Consider the following 17,954-nt stretch of genomic DNA (forward strand, 5'->3'; position numbering starts at 1 on the left):
GTAAGCGGCGGGAACAACAACAGTAAGCATTTCGAGTTCGGTGCGACTCTCTTCGGAACTCCTGAATTTCGTCCCCGCCGTTCCGCAGAACTAAATCAGACTGTTTCATTCACTTCCTCTCTCTCTCTACAGACACTACCAGAATGGCCGAGTTTCTGCAGCAATATCCCGATTACTATAAAATTCGGCGCATACTGTAAATATAAAGAAACGTTTGCTTCCCCTTTAATACGATTATAAATCACGATACATCGGCAACAGGCGAATTCTTAGGTAAATATTAAATGAAATAACCCATTTAACAGCATATCCCCCCCCCACTCCTGTAACTCAAAATGGCGGCAAACAACCATGCCCTGACCGAGATGGTAAATCTCGGCCCTACCACGGAAAGCACCAAGAGAAACCGATGGAGACAGGAGCAAGCAGATGGCCGTTTGACGAACTGACGGTCGACACTAGGCAGAGCGGGCCCCATGAAGCGACAGCCGAATCCATAAACTAAAGAGGTTCGTACACTACACCTGGGCCGAACGGTCACACGAGCTTTTTTTTCCGCTATCCCTCGACAACGGGTTTGCTTCTCCACCTGCGTTGCCGACGCCTCTTTTCTTTTATCAAAAAAAAAACCGTTAGTTCTTTCAACTGGAAAGGAGACTAAACCGTTACTTAATCATCAACCGACCCTGGTCATTTCATTTCACGTCAGTTCAGTTCCTCACCTCGGCTTAAGATGGCCGATACAGCTCGCTGGAGCTTTCGCCCCCTCTCCGTTCCTTTGCGCCACGTCAAGGGGATGAAGGAAGGAGACACACCCCTCATTCCCAACCCCCCGCCCCTGACCACAGGAGCCGCAACCAACTAGTCACGTGACAAACGACCGCCGTTTTCGGAGATGGTGGGGAGGAGCTGTTCACCATGGAAACCCAAGGACGGCCAATGTCACTCCGATAGTCTTCGGAAAGAGCGTGTGAACGCCGTTATCTTTTGGCTGATTCTGCGGAGAGAATCAGAGTTAATTTTTCAGGTCAATTGGCCCTTCCTCACAACTGATGTTAACAAGAAAAATAGAGATAACAAGGTGTAGAGCTGGATGAGCACAGCAGGCCAAGCAGCATCGGAGGAGTAGGAAGGCTGACGTTTCGGGCTGAGGTTCGGAGAGAAGAGACAGAAGAACAGTTAGAAGAAAGAGTGGATTACGATCTGGCTATGAGGGTGAAAAGCTGTGAATAGTAACTGTTAGTAACGAACAATAGGTAGCGTGCAATGGCAGGCTGTGTGATAACAAGGTCTTGTGTGTGGGGATAAGTAAGGATATGGGAGAGCTTAGGTCCTAAAGTCATTGATCTCGATATTGAGTCTGGAGGGCTGCAGGATCCCCAGGAGGAAAATGAGATGCTGTTTTTTTTGCCATATGATCTAATATCCTATGGCATGCCTCAGTTGAATCTGTCTCCATCACATTTCCAGGCAGTGGAAATCCAAAAGGATCCTTCTGCAGCTACGGGCATCTAGTTCCCAATCTAATTCAACATGAAAATTAGCACTAGCCTCTGAAAGGACAATCAAAAAGAAACTGGGCAAAGTTGATGGATAATAAGGAAGGTTTTGAAACATGGTGTCACTAAGATAATGTTACACTCCTTGTAATATGCCCATCACCATTGTTAATATTTAAAACATTATAACAATATTTGGTGAAGTCCAAGGTATTCAAGCATAGGCAACATGGTTTTATCGGAGGAAGTTATGCTTAATTAATTTATTGGAAATTTTTGAAGTAAAATTGTGCCATAGGTAAAGGTGAATCAGTGAATTTAAATTTAGATTTCCAGAGGGCATTTTATAAGATACCACATCGAAGCTTATTCTGGAAGATAAGAGCTCGTGGTGTAAGGGAGAATGCTTGCAAGGATAGAAGGTTGGCTGGCTAACAGAATGCCAGAGAGTAAAAACAAATGGGTCTTTTCACGCCTCCAAGTCATGTGCCACAGGGGTCTGTTTGGGGACCACAATTCTTTATGATTTATGTAAATGATTTGGATAAAGGAATTGAAGATGTAATAACTAAATTTGCAGTTTCCACCAAGATCAGTAGGAAAATCAATTGTGAAGTGGACATAAGAGGTTGACACAGGGACTTAAATAAGTTGTGAGTGAGCAAACATCTGGCAAATGGAAATAGAGCCATTGTACGGCATGGAAACAGACCCTACAGTCCAACTCGTCCATGCCGACCAGATATGCTAAATTAATTTAGTCCCATTTGCCAGCATTTGGCCCATATCCCTTTAATCCTGTCCTGTTCTATTACCCATCCAGATGTATTTTATATGTTGTAATTGTACCAGCCTCCACGACCTCCCCTGGCAGTTCATTCCAGTCACACACCACCTTCTGTGTGAAAAAGTTGCCCGTTAGGTCCCTTTTAAATCTTTCCCCTCTCACTTTGAACCTAGTTTTGAACTGCCCTACCTGGGTAAAAAACCTGTCCGTGCCCCTCATGATTTTATAAGCTTCTCCTAGGTTACCCCTCAGCCTCCAACACCTCAGAGAAAATAGGCCTAGACTATTCAGCCTGTCCCTCTACTTCAAACCCTCCAATCTCAGCAACATCCTTGTAAATCCTTTCTGCATGCTTTCAAATTTAACAACATCTTGCCTTTAGCAGAGAGACCAGAACTGAATGCAGTATTCCAAAAGTGGCTTAAATAATGTCTTGTACAGCTACCCCAACTCCTGTACTCAATGACAACAACAACTATATTCAATGCATTGACTAAAAAAAGCAAGTGTACCAAATGGCTTCTTCACTGCCCCCGTCTACCTGTGACTCCACCTTCAAGGAACTATGAATCTGCACCCCAAGGTCTCTTTGTTTGGCAACACTCTCCAGTACTTTACCATTAAGTGTATAATCCCACCCTGATTTACCTTAGCACAATGCAACACCTCACATTTAACTAAATTAAACTACATCTGCCACTCGCCAGCACATCTGTATAAGGTCCCATTGTACTCTGAGATAGTCTTATTCACTGCATACTACACCAATTTTAGTGTCATCTGCAAATTTACCAGCCATTCCTCCTAGATTCACATCCAAATAATTTACATAAATGACAAAAAGCAGTGGTCCCCAACACTGATCCTTGTGGCATATGGCTGGTCACAGGATTTCAGTCTGAAAAACGACCCTCCACCATCACCCTCTGCCACCAACCTTCAAACTTGTACAATGTGGAAAAGTGTGAAGGTGGCTAATTTGGCAGAAAGAATAAAAAAAATTTAAAGGTTGCACACCCTTGAGATGCAGAAAGATCTGTGTGTCCTAGTGCATGAATTGCAGAAGATTAGTATGCAGACACAACAAATAATCAAGAAAGCTAACAATGTTATGTTTTGTTACAAGAGGAATTGAAGGCAGTATAATGCGGTTAAGTTTATTTGTATATGATATTGATGAGATTGCATCTGGAGTAATATGTATACTACTGGCCACTGAATGTATAGAAGATGTCAATGCATTGGAAGCACTTCAGAGAAGGTTTACTAGACTATTAGCTGAAATGCATGGATTCCCTTAAGATGAAAGACTGGACAGGCTAGCCCTGTAATCGCTGGAATTTAGAAGAGTAAAAGGTGACTTAATTGAAACATAGAAGATCCCAAAGTGATTTGACCAGGTGGGTATTGAAAGGATGTTTGCTCTCCTGAAAGAATCTAGAGAAGGGGGTCATATTTTAAAGATAAGGCTTGGCCCATTTAAAATAAAAACAAGGAAACTTTTTTTTCTCCATATTTTCGTGGAGTCTTTGTAATTCCCTTCCTTAAAAGTCAGTGGATGAAGAATCTTTAAATATTTTTAAAGCAGGGATGAATAATTGATTGATTAGTTTGAGAATGAAAGATCATTGTGAATGTTCAGACATGTAGAGTTGATGTTAAAATCAAATCAGCCATGATCTCATTGAATGGCTGGGCAGGTGCGAAGAACCAAGTAGTCTGTGTTTGTTCTCTGTTCATCTGTTTGTATCATCTGACCTCCAAAGAATTTCCCTTGGATTGGGTATTGCAGAACTGTTTCTGTGCTGAGCAAGGCTTGGTGTCAATTGGACTCTTGCCCTTCCTTGTAACTCTGTATGTTGTTAAATAATTAACTGGTGCCCTCCTTATTGCATCATTTGAGCTACAAGCCTCCGCCTTAGTTCCAGGCAATCCATTTCAAGCCATTTAATATGTGAAAAGTGTTTTCCTCACCTTGCAGAATTTCCTTCTTTTAACAAAATGCTTTAAAACTGTGCCCTCTGGTTCTTAATCCTTCTGTGAGTGTAAAGAATTTCTCCCTGTCTACACAGTCCAGACCCTTCATGATTTTGAAAAGTTTTATCAAATTTCCCCTCAGTCTTCTCTCCCAAGGAAACAGTCCCAACATCACCAGTCTACCCTCAGAACCGGATCTTGAAAGGACTGATTCAATTGTCTTTGATTCCTGTTCCAAACCATGTTCCCTCATAGCCTTCTCCATGCTGGTTCCAAGGAAATAGATCTTAGAGGCTGAATCAGACTGTTTGCAACTTTGATGGTGTATGTGACTTCAGATAAACTTCCAGCTACATTTCTCATACATTACATAGGTTATCTATTACAACGTGCGTAATATCACCTGTTTTCCCCACCTCACCTCATCTATTTTTCAGATTCATTCCTGGCTTGTCTTCCCATCTTTCATGCTACAAAACCATGAACTCATTGAAAACTCCACTGCTAGTATCCGAACTTGCACGCGATCCCATTTACAAACGCCTCCCTTGCTTTTGCCGTTTGTTTATTTGTGAGATGTGAATTACTGGGCGAGGTAATTATTCATTGCCCTTCCTTCAACTGTCCTTGTGAAGGTGGTGATTATCAACCGTCTTAAACTACTAGCATTCACATCATAGATAGAGTAGTGAGCCATTCAGCCCTTTGAGCTCTCTCTGCGATTCACTGTCATGGCTCACCTTAATGAAATGTTCTTGGGCTATCCCCATAATGCCTTTAGGAGTGAGTCTCTGGAATTGAACATATCCATAAGGAGTAGGCTATTTGATCTCTCCAGCCTGCTTTGCCATTTAATAAGATCATGACTGATCTGATTACAACTTCAAATCCACATTCCTGTCAATTCCAATATCCTGAGATGCTGCTGGGTCTGCTGTGTTCATCCAGCCTCACATTTTATTATCTTGGATTCTCCAGCATCTGCAGTTCCCATTATCACCAATTCCAATATCCTTCTACTTTGTTGCTTCCCAGGAATCTATCCACTTTTGCCTTAAAAGATATTCAAAGACTCAGCTTCCACTATCTTTTGAGGAAGTGAGTTCCAAAGACTCATGATCGTTTATGAGAATACAAAGTGCCTCACCTCCTAATTTAAATGGACAATCCCTAATTTTGTAAACAATGACAGCTAGTTCTAGATTCTGTCAATAGGAGAAGAATCCGCTCCACATCTGCTCTGTCAGAATCTTACTGATCAAATCACTTACTATAAACCCCACCAGATGCAAAGCTCAGCCTGCTAACCTTTCCTTATAAGACAACCCAAGCGTTCTAGATACTAGTCTGGTAAACAGGGTGAACTCCATCCAATACGTTTACAGCCTTTGACCATTATTTTGTACAGTTCCCTTTTTGTGCCCTGTATATTGACGTATAATTTTTTCTATTCATTTTGTGGGATGAGGGCATTGCCGGTTGGCCAGCATTTCTTGCCCATTTCTTGTTGCTCCTAGAGAAGGCATAATTCCCCAACCTCCGTATTTTGATTCTTCTCATAATAAATGATAACATTCTGTTAGCTTTGCTAATTACTTGCTGTATCTGCATCCTAATCTTTGCAATTCATGCACTAGAACATCAGATCCCACTGCATCTCAGAGGTGTGAGATCTCCCATTATATTGATGACATACTGTGCTTCTACGCAGGCTGCCAAAATGGACAATTTCGTATTCTAATTTCCCAAGTTATACATCAGTTTCCAGATCTTTGCCCAAATAGTTATATCTTTTTTAGCTTCTTCTGATTGCTTCACAGCTTACTTTCTACATTTTTAATGAAGAGATAGACTTAGTTCTTAGGGCTAAAGGGATCAAAGGGTGTAGGTGCAAGTTAGAACAGGATACTGAGTTGGACGAATGGTCATGATCATACTGAATGGGTGGAACAATCTTGAAAGGCCACATAAACTACTTCTGCTTCTATTTGCTATGCTTCTATATTTTTATCTATCTTTGTGCTACCATCAAATTGGCAACCATATGTTCTGCCTAATCGAGGCTCTTGAGTTCCTACCTCTGGCTTAGTTGGCCCATATTCAAGCCCTACCTGAGTAATAACATCTTTAAATAATTTGTTTAGAAAATATCTACCTTCTGCCCTTACATCCAAGTCATTTACTTACATTGTCAACCATTGAGTAGTAGCACACCACTCCTTACATTTTGCTAACGTGAAATATGTCCATTTATGCCAACGTTATCTTTCTGATTGCCAATAAACCTTCAACCATGGCAATAATTTAACCCTTGAACCATGAACTTTTGTTTTATGCAATAACCTTTGACGTAGCATGTTATCAGCTGCCTTTGAAAGCAAATTACAGTATATCCACAAATTCTCCTTTAACCATAGCACATGATTCATCCTTGAAGAACTCCAATGAATTGATTAAACATGATTTACCCTTTACAAAAGTATGTTGACTTTCTCTGATAACTGTTCTGTCCTAGTTGATTTTATTACTGGACAAGTCAGATCCCAGTCAGGAACCTGAATTGACAGATTATAATTTGGATTAACAAAGCAGTCTCGCACTGAAACAAATACACAATGCTGCAGATTTTGCTTTACCAATTAAATAGAAGTTTATGAATAAATGAAATGAAGGTAAAATAGAATAAACCAAACCAACTATTTATTCTCCAAATTCACACCAAATTTTTATTCAGATATTAAAAATATAAAATTATTCATCCCAAACACTCCATTATAAATTGAAAAGAAACAAAAACCAGCTTTTGTAAAGCATCCAAAACACATCTGTATAGGTCACTTTTGAGTTCAACTTTTAGATTGGAGATAAGGGACAATTGATAAATGTTCGTGGACTGCGTGCAGGAGAGTTTCCTACAACCCATCCGTTTCAACAAGAGAGGATGCACTTTTATTTTTCTTGAATTAGACATGGGCAGCACTGGCAAAGTCAGCATTTTTTCTCTATTCTTAGCAGTCCTTGAACTGATTGGCTCCCTAGGCCATTTCAAAGGCTAGTTGAGAGTCAACTTGTGTTGTCCATCTGATGTCACATGTAGGTCAGACCAGGTAAGGGCAGTAGATTTATTTCCGTAAAGGGCATCAATGAACTGGATGGGATTTTACATCAACTGACAATGGCCACCATGAGATCAGCTATGCTTCTATATGGTCCTAGGAAATGAGATCTTGTGTTAGTGGGGAAGAATTTAGAGGGCAGTGATTGTTGTATTATAAGTCTTAAGATGATGATAGAGAATAACAAGCATCAAACCAGCATAAGAAAAATTAATTAGCAGAGAGCTGATTTGAATTGGGCAAGGATAAAACTGGGCATGAGTGACTGGAATAAGCAATTGGATGAAAATCTGTTACTGTACAGTGGGTTACCTTCAAAGAGGAGATAGTTCAGGTACAGTCGGCGTAAATTGCCACAAATGTGAGAGGTAGGACAAATAAATCCAGAGCCCCCCGGATGATAGGAGAGATACAAGTTAAGGTAAAGAAGAAAAAGTGGGTTTGGCTGAGTGGCCTACTCTGCTTCCACATCTTATAGTTGAGGAGGAATTATGACAATAGTCTGACAGCCAATATAAAGTTTTTTTTTATAGGTACATCGATTGTAAAAGAATGGTAAAAGGAGAATAGACCATTTATGAACCATAAATGGGATTTACACGTGGAGTTTGTAGGAATTGCTGAGGTGTTGAAAGAATGCTGAGGAGGAACCTGTGTCATCAGAAGCCTTCAAAACTGATAAAGAAGAATTGGTGGAAGGTCAATTGGTACTTAATGTTGACAAGCATGCCTGAACGAGAAGAATCCAAGGATTTTGAAGGAAGTGAGAATGGAGATTGCAGGGTCACAGGGCATAATCCTTCTGTCTTTCATTCTTCCCTTGACCTGTTCTCATGATGCAGTGGTAGTATTCCTACCTCTGGACCAGGAAACCTACATTCATGTCCCACCTGCTGCTGAGGTGTGTAGTAACACTTCGAACAGGTTATTTAGAAAATATCTACAACATTGACCAGTTTATCAAATTGAATAGTATATATGTATATTATGAGGGAGGTAATGGCCCAGTGGTATTATTGCTAGACTACTAATCGTAGGCCATGTAATATTCTGAGGACCTGGGTTCAAATCCTGTCATGGCAGATGGTTGAATTTAAATTAAATAAAAATCTGGAAGCTAGACTCATAGTGACCATTGTCAGTTGATGTAAAATCCCATTTAGTTCATTGATGCCCTTTAGAGAAATAAATCTACTGCCCTTACCTGGACTGACCTACATGTGACATCAGATGGACAACACTAGTTGACTCTTAACTTGCCTTTGAAGTGGCCTAGGGAGCCAATCAGTTCAAGGACTGCTAAGAATAGAGAAAAAATGCTGACTTTGCCAGTGCTGCCCAAGTCCAATTCAAGAAAAATAAAACAAAATTATTAGTTTATTGTGAGAACAGGACCTGTTTGGCAACATGCACACAGAGGCACAGTACTCAGTGGTTAGCACTACTGCCTCACAGAGCCAGAGTCCCATGTTTAATTCCAGCATCGCTGACTGTCTGAGTGGCGTTTGCATGTTCTTCCATGTCTGCTTGAGTTTCCTTCGGGTGTCCTGCTGTCCTCCCACAGGCCAAAGGTATGCTGGTTAGGTGAATTGGCTATGCTAAATTGCCTAAAGTGTCCGGGGATATGTAGACTAGGTGGACTTGTCAGGTTAAATGCAGGGTTTTGCGGCTAGATGGTGAGTTGGATCTGGTTAGGATGCTCTTTGGATGGTCAGTGTGGACCTGATGGGCTGAATAGCCTCTTTTCACACTGTAGGGATTCTATGGTCCCTCTCACACACACACACACAAGTACACACACAGACAGAAAAATAAAGGAGAAAGAAAATATATTTCTTTGTGGAAAAAAACACTGACCAATAATTGTTAGTTCTTGAAAGAAAGGTAAAGTATGAAATAAGTCAAGATAGCTTTCACTTGGTGACCTGGCACATGTAGGTGAGTACCACTAACCTTAGGCAGTTGTCATCTGAATCCTTGTGGATGCAGGTCATTCAGTAATCCGTCAGAAGAACTCTTTCAGAAACTGTTCAGTAGAAAAATTGGATTAATGTTAGTTATCCTTCACTGGGATAGCACACTTTAAAATGTGGACTCTGGATATTAGGAATGCATAATAAATGCTTGCCTAACCAGTGATGCCCACATTCTGTGGACATATAAAAGAAAAAAAAATTCAAGCCTTGATACTCGCAGAGCCTCACAAAAGTTAAAAAAAAATCCCTGATGTACCTGAATTTCAGAATCTGTTTGATAGAAAGCACAGACAGGTCTCTACACTTAAGAATTACAATTAATTTCAAGTAACTAGATTCCAGCTACAAATAAATAGTTATAGACTTTTGCATATAACACAGTAATTTAAAACTCTAATACCGTAAAACACCCCTTTCATAAACAGACAAGGGAAAATAAGTTATTTGCACAAGAAAAGTGGAAGAGAGTTCAGTGGTTCTACTCACAAGTTGCAGAGATGATCTTTATGATTATACAGGTCAGAATATTACTTCTCAGTTGTCTTTCCTCAGATACTTTGACCAGTTTGCAAGGCGACTGGTGCACTTAAGATCTTTCCTGTCCTATCAATTGAAAGGCACAGCGGACAACAACTGTTGGAGTAAAGATTAAGTGGATTCTTCAGGTTTAAAATAGGTGTTATCTGCAACGAACAGAGAGAAAGCATTTGTGCTCGTGGGTATCAAAATACTTTGCTCTACCTTTTTCATGGCACCAAGCTTTTCAGTTATCTGAGAGCCAATCACATGTTTGTTGGCAGGCTTTGTTATTAATAACTGGTCGTGAGTTTGTAAACCAGTTCATGACTTCTTGCCCCTTAGTCGCATCTGTACACAGAAACCTATACCTTCAATTCAGTAACAACCACTGTAAGTACTGCTTTTTCAAATAACTATTTACCCAATGCTGTCGTAAATGTCAGGTTACTTGCTTTTCAAAATGTACAGCAATCCTTTAAACCACTGGTTTTAGCACAATTCTTTCTTGCTTCAGACCACATTAAAAAAATACAAAAATAAACAGTTGTCCTTTCAGAAGCTTTTCAGGAAAACAGCTGAATTAATGTTTCATTTAGCCCACGGGATCAGCCGCAGGACTTTCTCAGAAAAGTAGAGATGAATTAAGCTGCTTTTCTGTCTCAGCAGGCTGTACCCCAACTGAGTTCCCAATACAGACATGTGATTGCAAGTGAGTATAGAAGTTAAATAATGACATATGATTTCCAGTGAATCCAGCACCTTGGCTGTTCCCTTGACTTAACCTATATCATTTACAGTAAGTAGTTTTGGAAAAAAAGAGTCCAGCTGTCCTTTCCTGACCAATGACCTGTTTAAAAATAAACAGGTATCTTCTCGGCATTCCAAATGAACCACTGTCTATCTAAACAAGAATTTGCAAAGAAAATTAATAATGAAGCATGTTCATAACACTCCTTGATAGTGAACCTGAATGCGGGAACTAGGAGAAAAGGGGAGAGCAATATTGGGGGAGCTCCCCAAAGCTTGCTGAGGACCTGACTCGGCTTCCCGGACCATTGATCCTAACTAGTAAGATGATTAAAAACATAATTAGGTGTGATTCTATAGGCTTTCTGACATTTTTATGGTATTGGAGCAATCCCTGTTGAATGTGGAGGTTAACATTTTGAAGGTGATTTCCTCCTGAGAATCTGAAGGGCTGTCGGAATCGGACAGTGTCTCAACAATGGAGTGCCGAGTAAGGAGGGCCATTCCTAAGTTCCAACCAATGCGCCCGAAGGGGTTTCCCATCTTTGAGGCAGTAATGGTCTTCCTGCTCAAATTTTTTCAGTACGTCTTGAATAGCACCTCCATGTTGAGGCACTCTCACAGTTTCTGACCTGTCTCACTGGCATCCACCTCTCCCAAAGGAGCTTCCAAGAGTGTAGATCTGCTGTTCTGTGATTTGGCTAGCAGCCTCAAAACCATGCCCACTGTCTTTAATAGCATAAAGAACATGGAGGTAGCCCATTAGGAAGCTGTCTTTGGGAAGATTACACTGTTGGGTGCTCTGCCAGTATGTGCAGCCAGTGAGCACTGTACTGTTCTAATGTCAGAGATCCAAAGTTCTTGGGAAATCAGCCCAATGTTCCTGATCTATGACCTGTTATCAAAATCATGATACCTTTTGAAGCAAACTAATTCTTTAGAAAAGACAATCAAATCATAGGCTAGCTCTTTCATGAAGTATCCAAACTCACTTTTGACCCATTAAGGTTTTTGAGGTTTCTGCTGGGAATAAACCTTCATTTCAGCTTATTGTGCTTGACCCATCATAGCTTATATGAACCTCAACTCTATTTTTACAATCCCTCATGCCCCTTGTTATCCTAACCAAATATTTGATGATCACATCATTGATTCTTTTATGTCCTCCTAAATAAGACAGATTGAATGCTAGTTTAACTTCTCTGTTGTAAGATGGTACTTCTGATAATACAACATTATTTCTCTCCTGGGAAATAGAACATCGTTGGAAAGACCGGGGTTCATTGCCTTTTCCTGCCGATACAATCAGTAGGTGCATAGAAGTCCTCTTTTTAGGGCTGCCATGAGCCAACCAAGATTGTTGGTCAGACTCAATAGGAAATTATGTTTTCCTCCCTGGATCATATTAGTGAACTAGTTAGGTTTTTATGAGAAATGCTTTTAGTGATGGTTTTTATTTTCTTTCTGAATGGGTACTCTTTTATATTGAAACTTACCACAACTTGACTAATTGTAATTTTTGGCAAGTTTCATGGAAACTTTCTTTCCATGAAGCGTAATGGGTTTTCTTGCACGGTCTTCCCAAACTCATCTTATTCCCTATGGCATCCTGTTCGTGCTATTCTCCCACTCACCCCAAGTGGAAATACTTGCCACTGCTGGGACATCCTCAGATTCCTGATACTAATACCATATTTAAAAGATCATTGAGCACCTAGCCAAACAGACTTAGTCCAGAGGAGCCATGTCATTTGCTCTTGACATGGCAGTCAAAGGAAAGGTGATTCCTGGCTATGTGGACATGAGGCCATGAGACGCAACCTTGCCAATCAGGCCAGTGAGGTTTCCATGGTATGGAGAAATGCCGAGCACTATAGGACAAAGGCCAATGACTTCCTTCACTCTGCCAGGGTAAGTGCCACCAACTTCTCTGTACAAAGTCACACTCATTCTACTTCTGCTACTGCACACACTTTCCACCAAAACTGATAGTTTATCATTCTCAATTCTCACTGCTATCCCCACCCACTACTAATCCGACTTGGTCTCTGGCCTTGACTCACTCACCTGGGCCACCTTGCCACATTTCCCCACCTGCAGCAGCACTAGCAGTTGTGCCAGCCAATCCTTCTGTTTGTTTCATTCCAGGAAAAGTCAGCCACGATAGACTGAAGTGAGCCAAGATTGTTTGGTGAAGTGAGGTGGGAGATGATACAATTGTTTTTCCTCTGTCTGCAGAAGAAAGAAGTATATTGAGTTTACAGAGATGTGTTGTTAGGTTAAGAAAGTGGACAAAATGTTGGCAAATGATATTTAATGTGAGAAAGTGTGAAATTGTTTAATTGAAAGGGAGAACAGAGTATCATTTAATTAGAGAAAAATCTGGAGAAAGCTGCCACATAAAGAACCTTGGGTGTACTTGTGCATGAAACACAGAAAGCTAGCACATAGGTGCAGCAGCTAATCAAGATGTTGGCCCTTATTTTAATCGGGCTCAAATATAACAGTAGGGAAATCTTACTGGAAGTGAACCAGGTGCTGATGAGACCACATTTGGAGTATTGTGAGCAGTTTTGGTACCCTTATTTAAGGGAAGATATTATTTCATTGGAGACAGTTTCAGAGAAGATTCACTAGGATGATCACAGAGGAATTGCCTTTTGAACAAAAGCTAAACAGTTTGGGACATTACTATTGGAATTTAGAAGAATGAGAAGTTATTTCACTGAAGCATATAGGATTCTTGATGGGCTTGACAGCGTAAATGCTGAGAGGATGTTTCCCCTCATGGGAGAGCCCAGGACCAAACAGCACACTTTCTGAATAAAGGGTCTCTAATTTAAGACTGAGATGAGTGCGAATTTCTTCTCTTAGAAGGTTGAGTATCTTTGGAACTCCTTACCATATAGAGCTATGGAGGTAGAGTCATTGTGTATATTTAAGGCTGAAATAAATAGATTCTTAATCAGTAAGGAATCAAGGGTTACAGAGAAAAAGCTGGAAAGTCGATAGAGGAATGTCAGATTGACAATAATTCTGTTGAATGGCAGAACAGGCTTAAGGGGCTAAACAACCTACTCTGGTTCTTACCTCTTATGGTGTTATGATCTAAAGCCCAAAGAAATCTAGTGTATTTTCCCTTGCCAACTCCTGTAAGTTCTTGTTTTAACTAATAACTCAGAGGCTTTATAAGTTGTGAAGTAGTTGTTCTCGATTAGATTCTCTACCATGTGGAAACAGGCCCTTCAGCCCAACAAGTCCACACTGCCCCTTGAAGCATCCCACCCAGACCCATCCCCCTATAACACACACACCCCTGAACACTATGGGCAAATTAGCATGGCCAATCCACCTAGTCTGCACATCTTTGGACTGTGGGAGGAAACCGGAGCACCCGGAGGAAACCCACGCAGACACGGGGAGAATGTGCAAACTCCACACACACAGTCGCCCGAGGCAGGAATCGAACCCGGGTCCCTGCTGCTGTGAGGCTGCAGTGCTAACCACTGAGCCACCGTGCCGCCCCACGGGGCGTTGTTCTGTGCCTCCTGCGAGCAAGTAAAGTTACCTGGAACAACAGCATAAAAGATAGGAGGAGGAGGAGACGTTAAGCCCCTCAAGCCTGCCTTGTCATTCAATAAGTTCATTTTTGATCTGCCTCAGGCCGCACCTCTTTCTTGCCAGCTCATCATAATCCATTAATTCTCTGATAGTTCAAACAATTATCTGCCTCTCTTTAAATACCTTCAGTGATTTGACCTCCACAACTCTCTGGATGGAGAATACTAGACATCCAATATATTCTGGGAAAAGAAATTCCCTCATTCCTTGGTTTTAAATGAGTGCCCTCTTATTCTGTGAACTATGTCTCCTAGTTCAAAACTACAACCCCAGCCCCCAGTAGAAACATTTCCCTGTATCTTGTATGGTTTCTATTGTATGTTTCAACAAGATCACCTCTCATTTTTCTAAATTCTGATGTATAAAGGCCTAATCTGTTTAGCCATTCTTGATAAATCAATCTCTTACTCTCAGGAATTAGCCTGGTGAATCTCTTTTGAATAGCATTGAATGCCTGTGTATGCTTTTCAAAACAAAGCTGTACACAGTATTTCACTAGCGACCTCAGCAAAACTCTATAGTTGGAAAAGAAAGATCAACAAACAGCAAGTTGTGGCAAGCCAAAAGGAGCATCTCAGCAAACCCTGTCTGCAGGGACCACTGAATCATCTAAATGGCAGAGGTTAGGAGCGTGATGGAATACTCTCACTTCCTTGGATGATTACAGCTCAAACACACGGAGGAAGCGTGACACTATCAAGGACAAAACAGCTTGCTTCATTGGCAACAAATTAATATTCACTTTCTCCATCACTTGCAGTGTGTGTCATCTACAAGATGCACTGCAGAAATTCGTCAAGGCTTCTTAGACAGTACCTTCCAAACCCAAGACTACTACAGTCTAAATGGACAAGGGCAACAAATAAATGAAAACACCACAACCAAACCTGCATGTTTGACTCCAAGCCACTCACCATCCAGACTTGAAAATATACCACTATTCCTACATGGAACTCTCTCCCTAACAGCATTATGTGTACCTACAACAGACTGAATGGTTCAAGAAGGTAGCTGTCTACCAGCTTGTCAGGATAACTAGGAATGGGCAATAAATGCTGACCCAGCCAGAAATGCTGACATCCCATGAATGGGTAAAACAAAACCTTGAATTAACAATTTCCTTTTTACTAACCTTGCTGGGAGGTAAATAGTATCATCAGCCAGCATTTCCAAGGCTACTGGGCTCTACTGTGGGATAGGCTCCATCCTGTACTGCTTTGGAAATGACACTGCGTTGCGATGTAGAGGAAGGGAAAGAAAGAAGACCTGAGGTTGCATAGATGACACTGGTGACACTTCATTGTTAATGTGTTCTCACATTGGTTTAATATATGTTCATCATCTGTGGTTGTAGGTATCTGTCATGCTGCAACTTCAACATTTAGGGTCCAGAGCTGAGCCATCCTGAGTGCTACACCAGGCTCCCTGATGAGAGACAGTAGGAACTACCAGTGCTGGAGTCTGAGACAACAAGGTGTGAAACTGGGTGAACATGGCAGGCCAGGCAGTATCAGAGGAACAGGAAAGCTGAAATTTTGGGTCTGGATCCTTCTTCAGAAAAAGGGTTCTGAAGAAGAGTCCAGACCTGAAACGTCAGGTTTCCTGCTCTTCTGATGCTGCCTGGCCTGCTGTGTTCATCCAGCTCCACACCTCGTTTGTCAGGTTTTCTGCTCCAAGGTGTCCAACAGGAGTGTGACTTTTTGTCGACTAGGGTGAATGTTTGCAAGTTATTTACTTGTGCATCACAACCATTACTGACATTGCTTTGTGATGCTGCATAATGTGAATAGGAGCACTTGGGTCAAAGATTTGGACACTGCATAGTAGGTTAATACCTACAAGGCATGTGGTGCTTGCAGGTGTATTTTAGCTATATTGTATGGTTGTCTGTATAATGCAGTTGCCCTTTGTCACCGGACCCAAAATGTTAACTCTAATATTTTTCTTTACAGATGCTGCCAGACCTACTGAGCTTTTCCAGCAACTTTTGTTTTTGTTCCAGATTCCTATTAAATCAGTTTTGGAGACCTAGCTTTCAAGTGAATGGATTTTTTGCACCACCATTGAACTTTCAGAATCCCTACTGTGTGGAAACAGTCCATTTGACCCAACAAGTCCACACCGACCCTCCGAACAGCATCCTACACAGAACTGCCTCTGCACCCTTTCCCCTTAACCCTGCAATTACAATGGCTAACAAACCTAATCTACTCATCCCTGAACACTACAGGCAATTTAGCATGTCCAATCCACCTAGCCCGCACATCTTTGGACTGTGGGAGGAACCCAGGGCACCCAGAGGAAACCCAGGCAGACACGGGGAGAATGTGCAAACTCCACACACACAGTCGCCGAAGGATAGAATTGAACCCTGGCAACTAATGCTGTGATACAGCAGAGGTAACCGCTGAGCCACTGTGCTGCCAAATATTTTGAACTGTTTTGCAATCCAGCAACGTAAACAATGAAGTATCTGAACTTCTTACAGACTTTTAGAACTTATTTTCTTTTAGGTCAAAGGAAATATCCATAGTTTAGAGAGGAGCCTTCAGGGATTTCAGTTTTACTTTCAATGAGGGACTCTGTGATGCTTCTTGAATAGGATGGCTGCACGGATCTGTGACCCTGAGGAAGGAAGAATACATTGTGAACTAGATTACCTCAGAGTGAGGGGCTGGTGTGAGTCTCAGACCAGAACAAACCCTGAAGTGGTTGCCCAAAGCTGTGTATTAAAGTTCAAATGTGTGAAAGCTCCAAAAAGAAGCTGTCTGCTGCTCCAGTGTAAACGCTGAAGCCACAAGTGACTTAAATCTATAGAGGTGTTTGATATAGGGACACTGGTGTGAATATTATATGAATGGTGTTTTGGTACTGTAAAAGGACTTTTGTTTCATTACAATTTATGAAGGAGTGTTTTCAGATGAATAAGATTTTACTTCTAAGAGATAATGGGAACTGCAGATGCTGGAGAATCCAAGATAACAAAGTGTGGAGCTGGATGAACACAGCAGGCCAAGCAGCATCTTAGGAGTACAAAAAACTGACGTTTCGGGCCTAGACCCTTAATCAGAAAAGAGGGAGGGGGAGAGGATTCTGAAATAAATAGGGAGGGGGGGGGGAAGGCAGATTGATGATGGATAGAGGAGAAGATAGGTGGAGAGGAGACAGACAAGTTAAAGGGGCGGGGATGGAGCCTGTAGAGGTGGGGAACTTCTACTTTGTTTTTTAAAATTTTTGATATTGTATGTTTAGACTGTTTGGTTTTCCTATTTTATGCTGGTTTTTCTGTAATAAACTTTTGTTTGCTGTTCTTCCAAAACCTGCAGTGTGACACCACTTTGTTAAAATGAAAGCTTTCTTTGAGAATTTTCATCCCCAAACAACAATTAATGCTGGATCAGTGAAAAATCCAAAGCCTGAAGATTGATAGGTTTCTTCGTATTTCCAAGATATTAAGATTAATAAGCAGAGGAACTAGAAAGGACTCACAGCATCCATGACCTCACTAAATGGCAGAGCCAGATTTAGAACCTAAACAGCCTCCTTCTGTTTCTCTACTCATCTGAGAGAGTATTTGAAATTTTAGCCTCATTCGAATGACAATACCTTTTGCAGTGCAACCCTCCCTTGGAACTGTATAGGAGAATAAGTCTGAATTTCTGTATTCAAATTTCTGTAGTGGGACTTAAGCCAACCTTCAGACACAATGGCA

General features: G+C 41.2%; 1 protein-coding gene and 1 long non-coding RNA gene across 5 annotated transcripts in view; one reads left to right on the plus strand and one right to left on the minus strand.

Moving 5' to 3' along the window:
- Window positions 1–855, minus strand: part of arf1 (ADP-ribosylation factor 1) — a 19,244-nt gene extending 18,389 nt beyond the window's left edge. The window contains exon 1 of one of the 4 annotated variants that reach the window (XM_048529510.1): window positions 723–855. The gene's annotated coding sequence lies outside the window, so the exon portion shown is untranslated. Of the gene's footprint in view, window positions 1–517 lie in introns of all 4 variants that reach the window. The other 3 variants (XM_048529512.2, XM_048529513.2, XM_048529509.2) reach the window with 3 other exon arrangements.
- Window positions 1–17,318, plus strand: part of LOC125451856 (uncharacterized) — a 17,631-nt gene extending 313 nt beyond the window's left edge. Inside the window, exons 2-3 of the long non-coding RNA XR_009445779.1 lie at window positions 133–3,686; window positions 16,195–17,318. This is a non-coding gene — a long non-coding RNA (uncharacterized LOC125451856). The remainder of the gene's footprint in view (window positions 1–132; window positions 3,687–16,194) is intronic.
- Window positions 17,319–17,954: the final 636 nt, after the last annotated feature.

The sequence above is a fragment of the Stegostoma tigrinum genome, chromosome 5, assembly GCF_030684315.1.
Source record: "Stegostoma tigrinum isolate sSteTig4 chromosome 5, sSteTig4.hap1, whole genome shotgun sequence".
In the NCBI taxonomy this organism is placed as follows: domain Eukaryota; kingdom Metazoa; phylum Chordata; class Chondrichthyes; order Orectolobiformes; family Stegostomatidae; genus Stegostoma; species Stegostoma tigrinum.